Source organism: Paralichthys olivaceus, chromosome 7 (genome assembly GCF_024713975.1).
Source record: "Paralichthys olivaceus isolate ysfri-2021 chromosome 7, ASM2471397v2, whole genome shotgun sequence".
Taxonomy (NCBI): Eukaryota; Metazoa; Chordata; class Actinopteri; order Pleuronectiformes; family Paralichthyidae; genus Paralichthys; species Paralichthys olivaceus.
In genome coordinates, this window is record NC_091099.1 from 24,826,290 (window position 1) to 24,834,418 (window position 8,129).

Genomic DNA, 8,129 nt, shown 5'->3' on the forward strand with positions numbered 1-8,129 from the left:
CAAAGAGGAGAAAGGCTTCAGCTCTTCTTTGAAATTCTGGAGCGTAAAATGACTTGTGAAAAACATCGTTATCTACAGTTTGAAGAGGGCTGGATTATGAAGCTGGTTTCATCACGCTTCATTGTTAACACTTCCTCAATGGGATGAACACGCAACATCAGAAAGCTTGCGGTGTGAAAAGGTATCTTAAGTGAAACAGATTTCTGATGATGTGTTGTTTAATGTGAAGAGAAGGGATCTGTTGAATGGGCAGATAAGATGAGAGGGCCTCTGTGTTTGTGGTGTGCTGCACCAGACGATTAAGCGGATAAGATGCAAATGATTACTCTTACAGAGTGGCAACTTAATAGCGACATAGATTTCTGGCAATTACGTTAATTACTTCATTCAATTTACAATGGTTTGTTGCAGACAGTGCATTACCACCATGGCTTATGGAGGACAGGCAGCGAAGTGAAGAAAATATGATCAGACACTGTTTGAGGTGGAGCTTTGTGGACAACCGTGAACACTGTCCATGATGAGTGTATTTTTACACAGCCTACATCGTTACTAAACTCCTTTTTGACTCAAAATGATGTGACAGGTGTTAAATATACCATTTCAAAAGCTGGTGTCTGCTCCCTGAAATGCTGCCCCATTTTTTTTTTGAGATTCAAATAGGTTTGTTGTTAGTATCACCGATTGCTAGTTGGAGTTTTTTTTGGTGGGGATTAAAAATAGGGATGTCATCTCACTGTGCTAGACTCTGGCTACATCTGGCTGCATCTGCCCAAAATAACATCAGTACACTGCTCTTAGCTGAGTCGACTGAAAGACAAGCTGGTGGAGCAAATGTTTCACGTGCTTAACGTTGGTTAGAGAAAAGGAAAAATGACAAAATAAGTCAAATGAAATGCACCTTTAAGGCCCTTTATGCATCCACAGTAATGGATGGAGCCTTAAGTCCATAGTCTGTGTTCATTTCATCTGCATTTGTGTGGTACTACTGGAATCCTGGGGTCAGTGTAGTCAATAGTTCAAGTGAGACGTAGCACACAAACCTTTTGAGAGACTTTGTGAGTTAGTAAAAACAGAAGCTCTGTAGTTGTGAACATGATGCACATTTCTTGCTTGATCACAGTGATATTAAGGCAAACTGTTTTACAAAAGTTTGCTCATGCTAACTTAAGCTTATGACGGTGGTGTTGCTAGTTGCGAGGATGCTGTGCTTTCTGAGGTTGTTCTGGGATTTCTGATGAGGAGTTTGTCACCCCTGTCGTCTTGTTTTATCTTTATATTTTTCTCCAGGACTAATGCCAAACTGTGAGTTGGACTTTGAGTGCCCCTGTTTCTGCTGAGGAATTGGCTGCACTGCAACTGAGCGACTCACAGGTGTGACTGTGTGGGCCAACTCTGGCGTTTATAGTTAATTAAGCATTCAGTTTGAGTTTGCTGTGGTATAAAATATTGGATGAGTTATGAATAATAGGTGCTAGTACTACTTTGCTAATTTTATTGAGGGAATTACATTTTTGTAATTTTTTTGTTTGTTTTGCTGTATTCGTTTCAATTCAAAGGGCAAATATCATAAAATACAATTTGTTCATTCCACCAACAATATTTTAAAGTAAAATGTTACTCCCTTTTATTCTTAATAGATGTCTGGGTTCAGTTATTTGAAATGCACTACAGTAAGTGTGAGTATTGCTAAATGTTACAGCTTCTATGATTATTTGTGATGTATTATAAATTCCCCTAAAATTTGTAAAACTTCACAGTAGCTTCCTGAAGAAACCAAACCTAAACACCTTTCATTCTAATATGAGGTGAGTTGAATTCATTTAGGCATAAATAATGTCACAGTCTCACAGGGTTTGGGTTAGACACAAATGCAAGGGTCAAAACTTATCTACAAAAGTCACAACACAACTGCAACTTAACTGCAAATGCTATAGGATGACTGCAAGAGCCCCACCACTGCAAAATCCACACAACCACAACAGAAATGAGCGATAATGGATGTTGAAAATGAAACGAGCAGAGTTACTTAAAGGTCCATTGTGTAAGATTTAGGTTAAAGGGATTTCTGGCAGAAATTGAATATGAAATAGTCTTAGTGATATTTTCACTGGTGTGTTTCATCTAAATTGTATGAATTGTTGTTTTCCTTACAATAGAAAGGGCCCTTTATGTTTGAAAACTTTATATTTACATGGAGGGGGGTCCTCTCTGTGGAGGCCACCATGTTTTTTACTGTCGTCTTAACTGGACAAACTAAAACCTTTTGAGTTTGAATGACAACTGAAGTTCACCACAGGTTCTCCTTCAAGTTTGGAAGGGGAGGGTCGGATGAGGAGTATCCAGCTGCAACATGAAACTTCACCTCTAGATGTCACTAAATTCTACACACTGAACCTTTACGGCAGTCAAGTAAGCCATTATTTGTAAAAACCTGCACAAGCCAGCCCCCACTTAGTATTTGATGCTTGTCTATTTGAAGTGCAGGGGCATGGAGGTTTTTTAGCCACCTTATTGGGGTGCTACACAAACTTTGGATCTAAACGTTTAGGTCACATTCACTTTGGTTTTCTTCACCATAACCAACTCAACCTCTTATTACAGCTTTTAGAGTCCTTATTACTGAATAGTTTGGGTTATGAATTAACATTTTACAATATATTTAGACTGTTCACAGGTGATTCTTGTGGTAGCCTATTCAATAGAATAATCAGGGAGAGGGCTCTGAATGACATTAAACAGATGGTGAAAGGTCATCCTCCTCATGATCATTATCATCTTAATTATTACCCCATCATCACTATCTTCATCATCATTATTACAATAACCTCACTCCCATCCATGCACCCATCCTTTTAATCTCTCCAGTCAATACTTTAAGGAACTGTACTTCATATCCTGAGCACTCTCCAGTCAAGTAATACATATATATTGGATTTCACAGTCTACTTTCTGTCACCTGATTTTCCTGCGAAAGTTGTTCAGGGAGAAAAATATATGAAAATGGCAGATTCTGTAGTTTTCCACATGCATCAGCTATGGAGGGTGTAATGACTTTCTTATCAGACCTCAGGTACGGTACAGTTTGGTAGTGGCTGAGCTCTGCTTATAGTCTGATAACAGATCCAACATAGCTCCTTAAATCACATTAGGATATACAGCACTTTATAGAAGTACCAGCTATATGTAGAAGAAGACAGTCAGATACAATAATATAAATATAAATTATAAATATTAATCAGGATTGGGCTCAGACAGTATTTGGTCATTCACAGGTGGTGAATTTGTCCTTACATGAGATGTTTCATAGATTAACATTTCTTAATGTACCGTTTTGTGCTTATGAGTCATAAAAACGTGTGAATTCCGAAGTTCATTTTGAACACTTAATATTTGTGAGTAAATCATGAAAATCACCTTTGTGAGGACCATTTTAAGAATAGACTCTACAGAATGAGGACATTGTTGGAAAGTGAAGAAATTTTGACCGGTCCTCGCTCTTTCAATGGACTGTTTGAAAGTTAACTTAGAATTAGGTTTAGGTTAGGGGCTAGGGAATGTATTATGTCAATGGGTGTCCTCACTAAGATCGAAGTAAAAATATGTGTGTGTGTGTGTGTGTGTGTGTAAAAAAGGCCAATCTAATAAATCTTATTTTATTGGAGTGTTCCTGGCATTATAAAAGACAATATACTGTATACTGTATGTAGCCTGGCCATTAATGATGGGACTGAGAACAAAGCCAAATTATTTGTGAGCCCCAACTACATTTGACATTAAGCAGCATGAATTCTGTCATTTTGTGGTTCTGACAAAAAACACAGTTTTAACAGGGCAGATAATGTTATTTCCAATTTTCTAACATCTGCTAGACAAGAATAGTGGCTTTCTAAAATAAAATATAAGAAAACCAAAACCAAATCAACATCAAGCTATTCTAGTGCATTAGTTCACAGAATACATGCATTCATTCAAAGATTTCCACATGAACTCTTGATTGATTTCACAGAATAATGTTACTCACTCTGGTTTACAGCCTGCACGCCAAGACACATACACCCGAACCTCAACCTGACCTCCTATCTCCCCTCTACAAAAAATATACATTTATGAAAATAGTCAATGTACATCAGTATAAAACGATTTTGCCATTAAACGTACATTATCACCACTTATACCGACCCCACTGATCTCATGGGAACACAGGCAATCTTGTGATATCCAACCTTGCCCTGCTCTTAAGGGGACAGCATCTGAACAAACTTTTACAGTAATAATTCAACAATATTATATTACTATTAAATCAATTCTATTCTCCTTGTTCACCTGGATACATTTACATTAAACAATAGGTATACAATACAAATACACACATATTTCATGTGTTTTCTGCTGTTACAAGTTCAGCTTGGTTTCTGTTGCGTATACCAAAGAGCTGATTGAAAAATGCAAATCACAGTATTGTTTTATGTTTTATGTTTTTATGGTAATCACATGTTTTTACGAAACCCATCACAACCGTTTTATATTAAAAAACAAAAACTGTGAATGAATGAAATATATAAGAATGCAACACGGCTGCTGTTGGTAGTAGCTGATTCTCATATTGTTTACGTATGTAGTGCTAAATAACAATCAATTTTACTTTATTGAAATCCATAATGTCCTTCTAGACTAAGATTGAATTCATAGAAACTGTTAAACAGCAGCCAAATGGTCTGTTCCAGCAGAAACTGATTTGATTCGACATGAGAGACAAGTTAATTGCAGATGTGGACAGCATCAGGAATCCCTGCTAAGAGATAATGAAGGCCAGGTCAGCTGACACACTCAGCCTACAATTGCTCATTTGAGTCTTATTGTGATTGACAGAACAAAGATTGATCCACCCCAATCTCAGGCAGTGAACTTTAACACTGGCACAGGTCGGCCACCACAGCGTAATGCAAATGCACGCCTACACCACGCTGGCCCAGTGGAAAAGTGTCAACACTTTCAGTACATATTGATCTTCTGCTGCCACTGGATTTAATATGCTTGAGAGTTGTCAGCAACCACGAGGGAAGCTTGGCCTGCTCTCGGCTCTGCTGATGAACGCTTGGCCTTAAAGTGAGAGGAGAAAATCCAGCGGCGGATTTTCAGAGATGCAGAGCACAAAGGCACAAATCAAAATTGAATTTTTCAATTATAGTTGTATTGATCCCAATTTTTCGACTCAAATTACTGATAGTGATACTTGAGCTCAGGGTTTTGGCTGAATATTAGGGTTGTTATTATATTTTCTTACTAATTTAAAGCAGTATGATTTATTATTTGGCACTGATTGAGATCTTTATCCTACATATGAAGTAATATAATGCCATAACTACATAATACAATAAATAATTCATTGGGGTAATACAATTACACAGCTTTTTAAATGATGGTTACTAATAAACAGTATTTCATAATGATCAGTCATGTGTGTTCAATATTAGAGCCTTTTATAAGGTCAAACATCTGTCTGTCCGTATGTGGAATGCATACCTTGCAGTGTTCATGTTATCAGCTTCACACTTGCCATGTCTATTGTTAATGGCCCGATGACGTGCAGTGCCGAATTTGGTTTGATTTGGACACGTGATACATTTAATATCAATACATTGTGACCACATTGCAGCCAGTGGGGGTGGGGATGCGTGCCAACAACATGCAGGGAGTCTGTGGAATGCATTGAACATGTCTTCTGCCAGATCGTTTTGATACTTTGATTATTTTTATTGAACCATATCGGACACAGACATTCATGGGCGTTGCAGATGCAGACCTCCGTCATGGCAGCAATATTCATACAATCACTTCCTCTTAAGTGGTTTTCCTACAAAGTAAAAGCACAGGGCTCATTTTATTGCAACAATGCAGCAATTAATAGCAAGCAGAATCACAGAACTATTGTTGTGAATGTGTCTGTTGCTTAATAGACCTCTGAAATAGAAGAGCTATTATGAAAAAATACAACAGCAGTTCAGTAAATCATTCAAACTTATAAACCACACATGTGAACAGTAATAAAGCAAATTCAGTTATATTTTATATAAATTCTGTAGTAAAAAAAAATCTGGTTTATCATGGACACACAATGGCTTCACTGAAGATAAACTGCGTAGGATGAACACAAAGTTTACTCTGCACCATAGAATGTTTTTAAAAAGCTCTACGTGATGTCCAGCACACAAACAGTGTCAGTATATTGTAGGGCTCCAGCACATAATTTAGGTGTACACAAAATGTTTAAATCATATAATAAAGAGATGTTTTAGGTCTCACACCCCCATCATTGTCCACAGTACCTCTGTGTCGACACTTTGATACAGAAAACGGGAAGTAATAAAAGACATTACTTACACCACATCCAGTTAGTCAACTCTGTTTCTCATATCAAGAGCGGTGTAAGCTTGGTCCAGACCAAGCTCCTTTATCTTCTGTTTTTGTAAAGAAATTACCATATTTGCTGAATTTCCCCCTGAAGTCGTCATATCTTTGCCGGTCTGCTGCGGATGTCTAATCACAGTAGATTAAAAAAAAACTAAATCAATACCAATTTGTAAATAAAAGTGGTGAGTGTGTGTGGTGCAGAGAGGCCTGTAAATTATTTTGTAATTTTAGAAAATATTTTGTTGCAGAAATGATTGCGATAAATAAGATAAGATAATCCTTTATTTGTCCCACAATGGGGAAATTTGAAATTAGGATGGGAAGGATGAGTTTAGACAAAGCTTGACTGGTGAAAAGGCCCTGCTGGGATTTGACAGCACTTTTACCAACTAAGCCACTGCACCACTTTAGTGATACGATTGTCCTCATTGTGAAACCATTTTAAACCACTCGTACAATATTAATATTATTGCATAGTCATGCAAGTACACTCTTTCAAAGAGCAATGAACTTAATTCTGAAGAATATTCAGTAGAATATTCATTTGAATGAGAATTAAAAATATAAAAAATGCTAACTAAATAAAGAATAAACCAAACACAACCAAAACAATAATAGAATACACTCTCTTGCTCTGTTATCCAAAGTTGTTCTTGAATAACATTTGGCTCAGGATATATGTTACCAGCTGGGTCAACAGAATGGGATGGTTATGATTTGCATGAGCGTTTGGTTTTGTATTGTTTTAAGGTGGTATTCCAATGTTTCCTCCAGGATTTCATCTGTGTGTGTGTGTGTGTTTGTGTCTGCTCATCACATTTTCTCTTTTAAAATACTTTTTTCATAAACCCTTGATTGTTAAAGTGTAAAGTGAGTGCAGGTCAGCAGGAGTGTGGAGGGAGGACACTCTGACAGAGGGAACGAGTGCTGCTCTGATCCTAAAGCAGTGGTGCTAATGATTTGTCTTTGGCGGTTTGCTATGAAAACCCTGTATTCACACTTTTTGTTGCTACTGTTCGACATTTACCAGCTTGTTACCGCCACTCTCCTCTCTCATCTCTGCTTCTCTGTCCGTCTGTCTGTGTGAGTGAGTAGGGTCCGTGAACTTTTTTGGTCGCACTCTGTTTTGTAGAACTGTTTGAGGAGACTGACAAATGAATAGCTCTGAGGCAGCTCTGGAGCATTAACACAGGACAAGAGAACAGATCAGTCCAAACAGGCAGGTTTAGAACTGACACTGCACTAGTTATTTCCAAAATAAAAAATGGGGTGACATTTTCTCATGTGCACTGGTCACTCTAAGATTATCAACATGCTTTATATTAAAACTGAGTGAAATGACTTATTTCTAGCACATATGGTTCCATCTTACAGGTCAGATCAAACCTGTAACCAGCTGCAGGCAAATGTCTTCAACAGCACAATCTGATAAAGCATCTCTGTGCGACCTGAGCGGCAGCAGCAGGGAGACAGACACAGTTCGCGACTGGCTGGTGAAGCAGATAAAGGGCCAGATATTTGTCTCCGGAGCTCGAGAGAGGAGTGAACGTTGGACAGAAACATGACTCCAGATCAATACTAATGCTGCTCCAAGCCATGTTGATGTATATGTAGGCAATTGTTTGAGAACACATTAAGCACAACATGTCAGGAGGGTTTTTTTTTTCTGTCCCTCCAGTGGCCAAACATGAATTAATGCAGCGTTAGGAAAAAAC